Source organism: Cotesia typhae, unplaced genomic scaffold, assembly GCF_013202065.1.
Source record: "Cotesia typhae breed Kobodo isofemale line unplaced genomic scaffold, CoteBio_Ctyphae scaffold_13, whole genome shotgun sequence".
In the NCBI taxonomy this organism is placed as follows: Eukaryota; Metazoa; Arthropoda; class Insecta; order Hymenoptera; family Braconidae; genus Cotesia; species Cotesia typhae.
In genome coordinates, this window is record NW_027423774.1 from 19,366,212 (window position 1) to 19,382,194 (window position 15,983).

General features: G+C 26.9%; 2 long non-coding RNA genes across 4 annotated transcripts; one reads left to right on the forward strand and one right to left on the reverse strand.

Annotated features, from left to right (window-relative positions):
* Positions 1–741: 741 nt before the first annotated feature.
* On the reverse strand, positions 742–13,232 carry LOC141534724 (uncharacterized). 2 transcript variants are annotated; one of them, XR_012480460.1, is made up of 4 exons: positions 12,760–13,232; positions 1,666–1,806; positions 1,115–1,245; positions 742–1,036 (listed from the first exon to the last, which is right to left on the reverse strand). It is a non-coding gene; the product is annotated as an uncharacterized LOC141534724 (long non-coding RNA). The 2 variants fall into 2 exon arrangements; XR_012480459.1 differs by lacking the exon at positions 12,760–13,232 and having other exon boundaries at positions 1,666–2,235.
* On the forward strand, positions 7,700–15,814 carry LOC141534725 (uncharacterized). 2 transcript variants are annotated; one of them, XR_012480461.1, is made up of 3 exons: positions 7,700–8,846; positions 9,895–10,520; positions 15,491–15,814. It is a non-coding gene; the product is annotated as an uncharacterized LOC141534725 (long non-coding RNA). The 2 variants fall into 2 exon arrangements; XR_012480462.1 differs by having other exon boundaries at positions 9,895–10,513.
* The last annotated feature ends 169 nt before the right edge of the window (positions 15,815–15,983 follow it).

Genomic DNA, 15,983 nt, shown 5'->3' on the forward strand with positions numbered 1-15,983 from the left:
TTGAGTAACTAAACTACTTTTTAAAAATCTTATAAATAAATTTAGTACAAAATATAAAACACAACGTGCCATTTAAAGATCTAAATGGCACTTGAACGACACATCGTAAAATAAAATTAATTAGCTCTTAAAAATGAGACTAAATAGCAATAGTTTTTGTGGTAATAATCCAATCTTAAAGTTCCGGTGGCCTACTTGAAATTGAGTATGAGTTGGTCTTCTATTCCACGATCAACGATTCCAGTTCATTACCTTTTTTTCCTTTCGCTAGACCGTTATTGCGTTACTTACATTACATTAAGAGCATGTGTACGATCTACGAGGTAAAGAGTATGTACGGCTTCTCGAAGCATCGGCACGACGGTGATGAGTCTTAAAGTAATCCGAAGATGCCTAGCAGTAGCATCGCCCAGACTAATATAACATTATTATATTATAGAGATATTAAGTTCTCCGGGTAAGAATGGAAGCAACGACCGGGTGTCCGGCTCGAAGTATATCAGCACGTACATGAATACCTGTAATAAAATGAAACTGTTGCCAGCCGACAAGATTAAGCGTCCCAGGTTCCAGGTGAATCATCCTTGCGAATGCCACTCTCAAGGTCGCACGTTGACCCGAGAAAAAAGGGCTCTCGAAAAATAAAAGTCCGCCCATTCATGCTGTGCGTGATTAAATAAACTCATTTTTTCAATTTTTCATTTATTATTATGATTACTTTTTTTTTTTTTTTTTTTTTTTTTTTTTTAAAGTACGTAAATACACATGTACTATATTTATTATGATTTATTATGATTTAAAGTATTTGTCGAGAGCGAATAAAGGAGGCTGAATTTTTTTCGAGCAATCACGCGTCAAAAGTGTCGAGCTTGAAGAAAAGGAAACAAGGTTAAAGTAATACAGAGATCTTGACTTGCGGATATATATGTCTGATGCAGAAACCTCGTTTCTATTCCCTTTATGTACGTCACTACGTACGTAAAACTTACGTAGGCGATCCATTGTACCAAAGAAACGTCTTAATGTTAACGGCGACCTAATATGGTAAAATAATCGATTTTTTAAAGCTGATAAAGACTTTACCCATTTCATTTATATAAAAGAATTTATTTACCTCCTTTTGTTGGGTTCATTCTTTTAATACCTCCGTCATTAAATAATCCTTTTTTTAATTCATTGATTTTATTTGAAAAATCTTTTAAAATTGTCATTAAATTCTGGATGAAGCGACAAAATCAATTGTCTCTTTGTTTTTTTCATTCAATTGTACGTTTTGTTGATATTGTTTTTTATTTTGACGTCATTTGGTAATTATATGACAAAAAAATAACATTAATTATTATAATTAATCGAAAAAATTTTATTTAAACTAAAAACAATTTTTTAATTTTAGAATTTTTTTATCATTGTAAATTATTAAAAATTAAAATTTTTTGGGCACTAAAAAAATTAAAATTGAGCTTGAAAATTTTACAATGTACAAGTTTTATTTAAAAGAAAAAAAATTTCAAACTTTGACAATAAAATATTGAAGATGATTATTCATAAGATTATTAAAATATGAAAGCAGTGAAGAGTAAAAAGCGAACTAAGCAAATGATAAAAAAGCACATGCTGCATTTTTAAAGGACTCTTGGCATCTATTAATAAAAGAAGAGAAATTACCATAAAGTACTTGGGCACGTTTTAAATTGACGTAGCAGTTTTATGTTTCTTGCAACAATAATCACCAGCTGGATAAATCGAGTTGTATTGACGTTGCCCAGTCATGAACTTGACAATGGACATTTATTTGAGACAAATATGCTCGTTACATGCAACACAATCAAATATTAAATGTAATGCAATTGTAATGTAGTGCGATCAGACCCACGCGGAGTCTATGCAATACTAATAATATATATGTGACCTGTGATGTGTTTTCACCAGTACTATCCAGATCTAATTTAATGTACATATGCATATGATATATTAAATGACAAATAATGGTATCCGCAATAAGATATCAACGTAATAACTCGATTATTATCCGCTTGTATAGATGTAAGACACATGGATGGATATTTTATAATACTTGTCGCAATATTTCTCTACACGGGTGCGGGATTAGCATATGATTGACGTAAAACATTTAAACACAGACTTTATTGATCTACTCAATCGAGTTTTATTTATTTTATTTGTTTTTTTAATCCACTTTATGTTAACAAGCTTGCGGATTAAATTGACATTTTATAATTAATAATAAACATTTTTATTATTTATAAATCTATTAGTAGATCAGGTTTTTAATCGCTGGATCATTTTTAAATAGATTCAATAATAATTGTAGAAATAATAAGTTTTAATTTTAAATAATTAATAAAGTATAAAAATTACTGCAAATAATTATTCAAAATTTATTTTTTAATAGTCAAGTATTTTTTGTCCGGAAAAGTTCATAAAAAAATTTTTTTAATCAAAAATTTTTAAATGAACAATTTTATTAAATTTAGTGACGGTAAAATTTTTTATAAGCTTTGAAATAAATTAAAAATTTATTTTTATGAATTTTAAAAAATATTATAATTAAATAAAATTGTTTAAAAATATGATTTTTTAATTTTATGCCAATCGAATTATTTTGAAAAATAAAATTATCATAAAGAAACCCACAAGAGCACGTTTAATTTATAAATTACTGAATTATACATATTTAATACAATAATAAAGAAAGTTTGAGACTCCTAACTGCAGAATCGACTTGCAGAATAAGAATGTAAACAATTGAGTCCACGTACAAACATAATTTGAATAAATGGAAGCAACTTTTAAAAAAATTTCTAAAGAAATAATAAACTAATCAATTGGTTGGCAAACAAAATTTGTAGAAAATGTAAAAACAATTAAATTGATGTATAATAATCATGAGAAATTAATTTATCGAAAAATTTAAAGAAAAATCTCTTAGTTTAAAAATTTTTCTACACAGAAAAAAAAAATTCTTGAGCCAAGAAAATTATAAGGAAGACTGAATTTATTTTGGAGCAAGAAGAAATTTTCTAGGCTTAAAAAAATTTAACATCGTTCAAAAAATTTTAACTTCATTCAAGAAATTTTCAGTCTTCCTTAAGATTTTCTTTATTTAGAAAATTTACGCTTGACTCAAGACTTTTTTTCTTTTTGTGTAATTAAATCAAGAAAATGAACTTCAAAATTATTTACTTGATTCAAATAAATTTTTTTTCTGTGTGTAATAATAGAAAAAAAATCTTGAAAATGAAAGCACAGAGCTAAAACGCTTCGCTTAATTTAATATAATACAACTCAACTCAAAAATGAGTTGGCGCTTGAGAAGTGCAATTAGTAAATGAAGACAAAAACAAGGACTCGGAGGGCAATGCTCAATGGATCTAAGAGTTGAGTTCAAAACGGACACGCAACAGGTTGGACAGGTTTTCACTATGGATCAGGAAACTCGCAGCCAATAAAAACAAATCCTTTATTATTTTATGATCGCATCTGTATGAAGCAGATTAGCCGACCAGAGAGCGGAGTTTATTTATAAACATAAACATAATAAGCGTGTAATGTAATAATAGTAAATAGCTCGAAATTATTAAATGCTCATTAACCACCTGAAACTCTGTTGCTAATAATTTATTTATTATATATAATAATACTAATAATAAATAATACCACCGACAGTTCAGTAAACTCTCTCCGATAGAGTCCGAAGAAATAATAAATTCAAGCTTTTGTATTATGTTTGCTTCAGCCGGTTTTAGTTGCAAATGCACTTGACGCATAAGTTGCGTGACCGGGCGCTATTTCGACCTTGAATACAAACGATCCGCTTCATATTATCTCGTTATATCGCTTGTATTATTTTACGGCACACGTTCTTTTCATTTTTTTTTTTTTTTAATTATTTTCCCTGTTAATTATTTCACTTTTGGCCGTAATTTTATTATAAAATTACTGTGGTGCATTTTTTAAAAATAAATTGCATCAAAATGCGAAATTTTTATAAAAAAATTTACGCCAATAATCTTTAAGGAAAAAATTATTTAAAAATTGAAATGAAAAAACATTAAATTATAAATTATAATAATTATATTTAAAGAGACTATTATACAATTATAATTGATATGTTATGCAATCGATCAAAGCGGTAATAAATTAAAAATGTTAGACATGACTCACTGAATTGAATAATTTATTTAATAATAAAATAGTATGATGATAATAACATAAATTATTCGAGATGATATTTATCCACGTGATTAGTATGTTTCCCAGATAATTGTTTAATATTTATGCCTCTGTGTGTATAACAATGTTTTTTCAAAAAATAAGCACATGTATATTGATATTGATATTAATTCTGTTAATGGAGAGTCTAAGTGTCACATCTCACATCGTCTGACACATTATATACGTGACTAGGTCGTGACTGAAAACATTTATTAGTTGAGGAAATTTTGATGCATCATCTAGAGTACATACGCCGAGAAAAGCTAACCTGGGTATGTATAATAAATAATAAACAATAAGTAAACATTTTGGGGCAATATATTATATGAGCTCGTATTTACTATATAAGGTGAAGTGTGTATTACCGGATGTGAGGTGATGCTTTCCGAATAAAGACAAGATATATTAGGACGGGTGTAATCTTTATGAGTGAGTAAACAAAGTAATTAGCCGACTGATAAAATACTTGTCAGCTGGCTGGTTAAGCAGTTTTATTTGCTTTGTAGATATAAAGCATGGAAGCGTCGTGATCAGACGGTGGGTTACCAATACAAGACACATTGTGCTACTAAAATTCTTGATACGATCATGAGGTTTTTAATTCATTCTAATAATTCATGATTTTTTTTTTTTTAATAAAAAATTATTAATTATCTATATTATTAAGAGAATAAGCAAATTTTGTGGCTAGTGTATTTTTATAATAAAATGGGTGTTTATGATTAAATTTAGTATCGTTGGAAAGTTCTTGACTTAGAGTTGTGCATTTTCAAGGTTTCATATCATTCTCACCAATAGTCAATTTATCGCGATAAGTATTTAGGCTGCAATCAAAAATGCTCATCTATAGATACATAGTTAAGAAATTATGCTGTATCTTGTGAACTATTGATATTTTTAAAGATATAAGCTCATCCCGATGTTACACTCATCAAGACCTTTCATTTGAGTACCCACATCAATTTTTCATATATTTATATATATATATATATATATATATATATATATATATATATATATATATATATATATATATATATATATATATATATATATATATATATATATTTTTTTTGATATATGAAAAATATATCAAAAATGCATGTGAGTACTCAAATGAAAGCTCTTTATGAGTGTAACATCGGGATGAGCTTATATCTGTAAAAACGTCAATAGATAAAAAAGTACAGTGCAATTTAACATGACAAATTATTTAATAATAATAATAAAAATCAAATCAATTAAAAATATTCACTTTATAAATTTTTAATATAAAAAAAAAATTAATTTTCTGCATCTTACATACGAATGCATCGTAATAAAATAATACAGTCTAGTTCTTTATCAAGAAAGTCGTGCCACTAATCTCCTTGGTACGACTAAGACATAAAATTATTTAATTGTACTAATTGATAAATTTTAAACTGTCTTATAAAAGGTCTCATCACCGATTATTACCATATTGCTCATACGATGACTCATTTTCCGGACTTACCGTCGTCCTACTTTTTTCGTTGCTCAACATTGTGTTATTTTACCATTTAACGTACGTCGCTCAAAAATAATTTATCGATCGATGACCAACAGAAACTTATAACTTAATGACTTGTTTGTCGGAATCCGTTATCGGTATTTAATGGCCAAGTGAATGTTTTCGGGAATTTCATCTCCGTACACCAATTTAGATAGACCAGTTTAGCCCCTGTAGACCGTCTTCAATATATTTTATCTTTAATATATTCAATAACAAAGTTTCATTGAAACAAAAAATCCAATTACACAATAATTGCTCCGGAAATATCCAAAGTTTTAATTGCTATGCCGCAATTTTTTCAACGTACTACGACAATAAGTCTTCTAGTTGATAAAAATTTATGAACAGAGTAATATTAAATTTATGAATAACACTTTTTATTGTCGCGCAGATTAAAGTGAGAAATATATTTTTATCTGGATTAAATCGGTATCAGTGAAGAGAGCAAGAGACTATTTGTCTCGTAATATTACAGACAGAGCGTGATCGCGGTTTGACAATTATGTAACTATCATCAGCTAGATTAAATAATTATTTACATTAAGCCTCAACTTGTGTCTGCTATCGAGTGACTCGCTTTAATTCTTTTAAGGAAGTACGAGCGAATCTAATGTAAAAAATAATTTCCAACTTTGACCTTTGAAATTAAATATACGTATAAATAAATACGTCATTTATTTAATCCCAAAATTTAAAAAAGATTCACCGTTTAGTTACTTAGATATTAAATTTTTAAAATCACATATTTTATCTCCTTATACACGGGCTCTTATGGTGGACAAACTTTTGTCGAGACTTTAATTATTTTTTTCAATATTAACCTCCCAACTTTAACGGATAAAAAACTATACACAAGAAACTTGGATTATTGCAAAATATAAAAACAATTTAATAATAATACATTACCGATATAATTTATGAAATATGTAAAGTCAAATTTTATGTTTGTAACTCGTTTATCGTCAGCCATTTATTCGAATAAAGATTTGACAACATCGCGTCAACAGCTGAGAAAAAAGAAAAGGATACACGGAAAAAATGAAACCTGACTGGTTCATTTTCGGCACCAGACTCAGTCGTGTGCCGAAAATGAACCAGTCAGGTTTCATTTTTTCCGTGTAGAAATATAGTTACAGAGAGAGAAATGTTTAACCCACACACTCATCCACGTCTCTGTTATGGGTATAATCAAGCGCGCTATTGCCAAATCTGTTTATTTATTCCGGCAAGTAATAAATACCAAAGTCATTTTATGACTTTACTTTATGAAATAAGTAAAAATCATCAATTATTAAATTATTTTAAATTAAAATAAAGAATTTTGACGATTATTGGGAAGACTAAAATTAAAAAAAAATTTGAACACTATTTTGACTCATTAGTTACGCTCGTACTTCCTTAAGTAATCTTAGGCTTGAAAACTAAATTAAATTAAATTAAATTAACGTTAAATACTTTCTACGAATATTAAGTACATGCACTTCCGGCGGGAAGATAATCATCAGAGCAAAATCATAAGTGTCCTTCGGTATTGGCCACGCGAGGCCATATTCAGCGTTTATACAAGGTCAGAATCTTTTCACCTGAGGTAGATACCAAATATCACCTGTTTGCATTATATATTAGCATTCTACCGTAACAATTACGATATTCCCATAAAATTATTTTATTTGATAATTATTATTATTTTTATCATTATTATTATAAGTAAAAAAATAATCAAGATTTCGGAATAATGATAACAATAATTAAATAAAAAATTTAGAGCTTTACACAGTAAAAAATTTTGCGTCAAAAAATTTTGTGTTAAATATTTAACACTTTTATTTATAAATGTAACATTTATTGTATTAAATTAAAATTAAAAAGTGTTAAATTTTAATATAAAAATTTTTAACGCATAATAATAACAATAATAAAATAAAAAATTCAGAGCTTGACACAGTAAAAAATTTTACGTCAGAAAATTTTGTGTTAAAAATTTTTGGGTTAAATATTTAATATTTTCATCGGTAAATTTAACATTTTTCGTATTAAATTAACACAAAAAAGTGTTAAATTTAAATATAAAAATTTTTAACACAAAATTTTTTGACGCATTGACGCAAAATTTTTACTGTGTATAATTGAACCTTCTGATATAAATTAATTTATAATTTATAAAATAAATTGTAATATATATTGTAATTGGGAATAATACCAAGTTTATTATCTACATACTACTTTCACTTAGCCACTGGATCACCCGAGACCGATTACGTACCAGGATTACTGCACCAGAAAATTATAAACTGTTACTATCTCTGCTCATGTATAAACCTTTTTATAAAATAATTATAATTTGAGTTAAGTCATCCGCTTGTAGAATGTTAAATTTATTTATATTAAACTCTTTACTATCATAACAATAATTTATATTTCATATCGAAAGTATTATACTTGAAAAAGTCAGCTTTAACAAAAGGAAATTCATATTTCAGATTTATTCTCAGCAAACTTCAATACGAAATATAAATTTACAACATAATAGAGCCCAGTCATTCTCTTTCTTCACTCGACGCACAATACAAAAATTTCGAAAGAGATTTCATCAATGGCCATGTTAAAATAACAATATTGAACAAATCACCACAAAGAATTCAATTATTCCGACAAATGTGTGATTGATTCGGTAAATATGCTCGGAATTTAATCCTGCGTTCATCTTATCGCCGATAAACAATAGAGAAATTCTTTCAAGTGTTTTTTTTATAAATTTTTTAACTTTAAGTTGAGTGCTGTTGCAACTATTGATAGTTGTCTGTTTGTTTGCGCTTGTAATGTCTTTTTTCTCGACAGCGCACAATCAATCCAATAAAATAGAATAATATTATATATTATATATTATATATGATAGTTTTAGATAAAATTGTTTGTCAAGCAAACAGGCCGGGGTTCTGTAGTTATTGAGTGATATGATAAAAAACTTGACCTGAATTTCAAAAATAGCAAGTTACTACTCGGATGAAAACGATTGATTGTAAATATAATTAAGCTTCAATAGTTTTTATCAAAATTTGTAGCAATTTTTTATAATGTAAGTTTAAAAATTAATTTTTTTTTTGCATCAAATTAATTAATATAATTCGAAAAATAAATTTTTTTAGTAGTTTATGTGACTTTAAATAAATTAAAAAAAAAAAAAAAATTTATTACATTTTTCATTTTAAAATTTAGAAGAAAAAACTTATACATGAATTTTTTTCGTAAAATGAGCATATTAAAAAAGAATTTTTTTTTTATAATTAATAAAAAGTAAAATCGAAATTGCGACACAAAAATAATTGTGAAGCCTCCATAATTGCAGTCGTGAATCTCAGCAAGATGTTTAGTGCCTTATGCCCCTCTATTCGTAGATCCAACAATAAAACTTTCTAATCGCAGGCTTTATTTTTGCTCTTTCGCCCTTTCTGGGACACGACTCAAACTCTGTAACTCGGAATCATCTGTCGTATATTTATTATTGTACATTACATACACACGTGAATCCTCAGTCTAGAGTCTCTGCTAAAAACATCTACAATCTACACGTAGGTACATAATATTTATCCGTGCACTCACTCCCACGGTCGTTATCGATCACTTCGAGATGTAATGACAGAATCGTGAGGATTTTATTGTAATGTTGAGTGCAGGCATTCGAAATAGAGAGTTTGGTACAAGAAAATATACACTCGCTTTTAAACTCACATATTTTTTCGAAATTACACACGCACGCCAATAAAATGTATTTTTGCAATCGGTGAAAGTTTTTGTCGGATATCAGTATCACTTTTCCGCCTCATTTCTGCCGATTTTTTTTTTTTTTTTTTTTTTTTTAAACATTGAGTCATAAAGAATATTATTTTCAGGCGTCATTACTCCCGTTAGATTTATTTTAATGGTGCTAATAAGTCGTAAATTCCCATTTTGCTCAGTGGAAAAATTTTTATTAATCTCAACGGTGCTGTATGATTTTTTTAATTGACTTTTTGACACGATAAATTACCTTAAAAAATTATTTATCGAGTTTAAAATAAAATAAAAAATTAAATAATGTTATATTTACTAAAAAGAATTTTTTTTTCTGTATTTTATTTTTACAGGACGTTTTTTCAAGCTAATTTTTTAAAATTGTGGCTTAAATTAAAAATTTTCCCACAAGGTTTAATTTAAATTTATTTTTAATAAATTATTTAACTTAAATAATTTATTAAAAATTAATTCAATAAATCTATAAAAAATATATTACCATTTCGATCGTATACCCTACTCATAGTTTAGAGGCTAGGATAATGGCTTGATTTGGTATTTTCTGTCAGTCCTGTAAGACACTATTACACTACAGATCATGCAACAGTAACACAAGGACTTAAAAAAATTAAACCTCTTAATTTAAACCGGTTGCGAGATTCGAACCCACGACGTTTGGACGTCAAGCAAAACACTTGCCCCCTCGGCCGTTTCCATTTACAGTGACTGACCCTAACACTTGTTACTCTACTGTATTGTGATATTTTGTTCCCATGAGCATACACTGTCTAGAAATTCGAACATTTAAAGAAATTAGGCGGAGCATTATTGCAATTGTAATAATATGGAAAATAAAAAATAAAATAAAATGAAAGGAAGCTCTTTATACTTTTGCCAGATGTTCCGTCGCAATACTCAGCTCAGCTTGGATGCCCCAAAATAAGGAAATGAGGACGACCGAGATGACGAACGGTGCGTGGTAGGTTGTTGTATTATATATGTATATTAGCAAATGTATGATACGTGGAAAAGGGAGAAAAAGTGGTGTAAGTGAGTCACTGCATGTGCTGTTATTATGTTATGTTATATTATATGTTGTATATGTTGTGAAAACGAGCCGAGTGATAAATATAAATGAAAGGGTAGTAGCTAGATAGAAATAGTAATAAAATTAACGCTGACATTTCCAAGTTTTACTGCATCACCATCATCATCGTTAACGAAAGATAACTATATCTATAATACGCAGATCTTTCTAATATTATTTTACCGTGAAATTTCTCTACTGTGATGACAATTTCTGCAAGTTATTTTTGAAACCTTCTAAGCTCTAAATTTATATATTTTTCATTTTAAATATTATTTGAATATTTTCTTAATAATTACTGACATATTTTCTCTGTTTCCTTTTTTTATTTTTAAATTATTTCTTGAGTTTCTATCTTTATAATTTAGACTAATTTATTCTTAAAAAAAAAAAAAGAAATTATTATTTTTAAAAAATTTTTTTTATTTATTTAAAAAAATTTTTTTTTAAATTATTATTAAAGTATAAAAATGGCTAATAGTTTAAAATAAAACAAAATAACTATTTAAAAGTCGTCCTTTCACTTTTCTTGTTTAGGGCATCCGAAGTCCGAGGTCGTATCGGCAAATGCAAGAATACATTGTACATAATTTAAATTGTTTAATCCACTAGCATAACACCGTAGACATTAATATATAGATGTAGAGCTTATTTTACCTTTCATAAACTATATATTACACGGGCAGCCTTCCGTTTCATTAAATAATAATCGTATAACATATAACGTGCGTGGATGGTTAATTACACCGTCGATTATTAATCTTTAATTTATTTTTTCAACAATACCTTGTCTGTAATAAAAATCATGGTCGTGCATTATCTAAGCCGTATTTAAATGAAAATTGAGTTTTTTTTTTTTTTTTTTATGGACAAATAAATTTATTGCAATATTAAATGATAAAATAACTGGACGAATAATTAAAGTTAAATTCACTGTACAAATAAATATAATTATTATTTTATAGGGTGATGTTATATTGACAAGCGCCCTGATATTATCGCAAGATAAGGTCACGGAATTACTTTTTCTTTAGTGATATTTAATGACCCCCTTCATTTCACTCTCAATTCTTTAGTTATTATTAATAAATAAAATAATGACCTAAGAAATTTTTTGTTATAATTATTATTGTTGTTCCAAGTAATTGGGTCAAAGTTTCTAGCGATTATCTCTTTTACAGAAAATGATAATCGAAGTTTTTTATTAATTTAATAATCAAAAAAAATTAATGATAATAAATTTTGTTTTAAGTTACAAAATGATAAATTTTTTAAATTCTGGCTCAACAATTTTGTAGAAAATTAAATTCTACACAAGAAAGGTCTTCAGTAATTTTTTTATCTTTAATATTTGACTCAGAATATTGTGTTGAAGTTAAAATTTCAAAATTTGAATAATTAAACTAATTTTTTATTAAAAAAAAATAATAATTATAAGAATGATAAATTTTTATTGAAAAAAATAGAAAATATGTAATAATAATGAAAGTCTAATTTCAATTTTATATTTAAAATAAATTGAACAATAATTTAAATAAAATTTATAAAATAAATTTTTACGATTTGTAAAAAATATTTCTCCTTAAAAATTAAAGTTACAATATTTAAAAATAAATAATAAATCAAAAAGTTTTTTGAATGATAAACTAACAGCGAATGAAAAAAAAAATACCGGGTGAATCTAATGAATATAAATTGCAATTTTCGTCCTTCTTTATTAACACGACCGATTCGATAACCTTATCATTAACCCGCTGCAGAGCTCGCGTAGAATTCGAAATAAAATAAAAACGAACATGACCAGACGCCCTGAATGATTAAATTTATATGACTGTGGCATATTGTTGTGATTATATGTGCGACAACGTATCATTTAAATGATTCACCGCGGCATGATTGTGCGAACTCGCGTTTGGGGGTATGATAAATTTTCGCAAAACAAAGGTTCGATTATTTTTATTAAAAAACATCGTAATTAACTTTACTTGGATTTGTTATTTAATGCGCTAATAAATACGCTTAAATCTATAATTAATTTTAAAAAACAATTTACGTCAGTCATTTGTAGAAAAATAAATTAGTTATATAATAAATGATAGATCGTTTTAATTAATAGAATAAATTTACTTACTGTATCAAATTTTTTGGTCGTCACAAGTTAGAGCATAGAACAGTTTCTAGAGGATGATGTTACTCAATTAGATGTGTCCGCGTTTATAATCCTTATATAAAATTGAGATGAAATGTATGTGGCATCAAACTATTCGTAACGTGATTAGTCGAATATATCATGAGCATGAAAATATATGTAAACGCTATAGTAAGGCGCGCGCAAATTTGAATTCTAGTAACAATAAAAATCAAGATGACAATTAGAACGTGACAATAATTGTAAATTTCAAATTCAAGGTCCCTGGAAATATCTTCATTGTATGTTGTATAAATATTTTATTATTTATGCTGTATGACAGTTCATGAATTCAATGTTCATAATGTACACTGAAAAAAAATTTTATTGAATCAAGAAAAAATTTTTAAAAAGTTTGAAAAGAAAAGAAATTCAAGTTTTTGATTTTTAACTTTCAATTTAATATTCTGAGTCAAATATTTAAGATACAAAAAAATCATATCACACTTTTTTTATAGAGAATTTTGTTTTCTACAAAAAAAGTCCTTCAATTTTGCCCTTTCTCTCTTTTCTTCTTCGAAATTTGAATTTTTTGGCTCGAAAAATTAAAAAGTGACAATTACTGAAGTAAAATTATTTAATACGCGCTAAAATAAAAATTCTGGTTTTTTTTCTATAAAAATAAACAAAATAATTCAGGTCAAGTGTAAGAGCTTCAACTTCTCCAATAAATATAATTCTTTATATCTTGGTCTCTATTTTATTTGGAATAATAAAACCTCAATCTAGATTTGTTTGAAAAACCCGAAAAAAATGGCACTGGCTCTGTAAATACTCTGGAGCTTTTTTGTGAAGAGACTTAGTATTTAAATCCAACAAGGCTCGGCCGATTGCCAATAGTTTTATTTTTCCGCGAGCAGGGATTAAAGTAGATTTAAATAAAGTCCAAGCTACACACCAAGTAAAGATAAATGTTTTGTTGTTTGATTTTTTAAAAACAAGAAACGTCTAATGGGAAATTTTATTTGTATTTTCACTCGTTAGCTGATTCAATGTCCCTGATCCACTGGCCGGCCAATCAGAAATCAGCTAACTACGCTAATTACATCACCTGATTGTCACAGGTCCAACTCTTCCTGTTGATTACTCGCGATTCCGCACTCGGCGGCCAACTAAATAAAAGTTATCTGCATATAATGCTCATTTCCTTATCCTTATCCTGAAAAGTAATTTATATTAAAATAAAAAATTACTTTTTGTTTACCGCTTCCTGTTTTCTCCATTTTTTATTTATAAATAAATAAGATAAATTTTTTTTATTCAATAAAAAACAAAAAAAATTATTTTTTAATAAAAAAAAAATTTTATATTAAAAAAAAAAATTGGAGTTAAAAAATGAAATAATTTATCAAACTTCTTTATATAAATTAGTCATTATCAAAACAATAATATCTACCACGTGTAATAGTGTTGAATAATCTCAAGACCATCCAAAAAAAAACTATCAACTATAAAAAGATTCTTATCAATAAAATAAAACTTTTATTAAAAAAATAAAATACTTTGTTGAAAGTAGTCTATTTATTTTTTCATTTAATTATCTTAATGACGTCAATTCAATAAAAACACGTGTTACATATCACTCGACTGCGTGTCTAGTATTCTCTACTCTTCTCGTCTGTTCTATGAAATGTTATTATTTATATAATTCCGAGATAAATAATTGCAGCACTGACTTGTATTATGTTATTACTGTTACAACTAAAAGACCACTACAAAGACGTAAATTAATATATGTAATGCAAGTATAATTGGCCGCCGCCAAGCAGTCTGATCTTTATTTTGCGGTGAGTCGATACGAGGTGAAATCTCGATCACACTATTGGCTCGTGTCCAATCCACGTGTACAAAATGGACCGACAAGCCTTTAATTTCATCATTTATAAATGTTCTTTGTAATTTATTTTATCAAAAATTTTTAATCTGAAAAAAAATATATATACACATACAATTAATTAATAATTAAGATATAGGTGTGAAGTTTATGTATATTATCATTAGTAAAATTTATTACGAAAAGGTCAAAGTCACGTAAAAATAGTCAAAGACATTTAAAAATAGCAACCATCTCATTACAGAGCTCAAATTATTTACAAATAAATTAATATGTAAAATATTATTTGGCTATTTTAAAAGTTTATAAAATTGCTGGCAATAATTATTGTTAGCTTACAAGTGATCCAATTAACGCGGCTCTTTGATCTAAGATTCGAGGAGTTCATAAAGTACCGGCCTAATTTTAGTGATCTCTGTATGTAGTTCCGTACGAGTACTCTCTTGCTCTTGTTATTATATTCTTCCAGTCTGGTGTACATGTGTTGTTGAATAGAAGCATGTTTTTGCTCTACTTGTATTGTTTAAACAAATTTAACAATCGTAAAATTAACGCAAGTTCCTAACAAAGGCTAAAAAATATTTCTTCCGAACAAAAAGAATTTTTTTAATTAAAATAAAAATAGTTTTTATTAAATGAATTATTTTTTATATGATTTTAATGTTTATATTTATAAGATTAAAGCTAAATGGGTCGAAAAATTATAATTACTATTTATAAATGAGGATTAACAATGCGGAGTTTAATTATTTCCTTCCCGGTTATTTAGTTTAAAAAGTTGTTTTGTAATTTAATATTAACTGTTAGTGAGGAAACCAATGAAAGTGGTTATTTTTTCAGGTATGACCTATCGTTAAAACTTTCGCTGTGCTGGAACAGCTCCTAGAGTTTTAGTACCGATAACAAAATCAACATAGAAGTTTATAATTGCAGTAATAATTTATTTTCTGTATTGTAATTGCCGACGAATATTTGCTACTTTGTGTTTTACAAGTTTTACAAGGAGTTTCATTTCTTCACTGAGAGAAAAAATTTATTTTTAAATAAATGAGCATTTTTGTGACTATAGAAATTTATTTGTAATTTTTTTTCTTCTTAGCTGAAAAATTTTAGATAAAAATTCTAAAATTTTTTTTTCCTCAATTATTATTACAATTTTTATTAATATATGTTAGAGTAATATTGAAAATAATTGTAAATATATTTAATAAAATTTATTTTAAATAATTTTTATCTATAATTATTGTTTTTATTTGAATCATTGTATCAGTACAATGGATTTAAATTAATAATTCCTATCCAAAGACGGATTTAACTCGTATTATCAATTAGT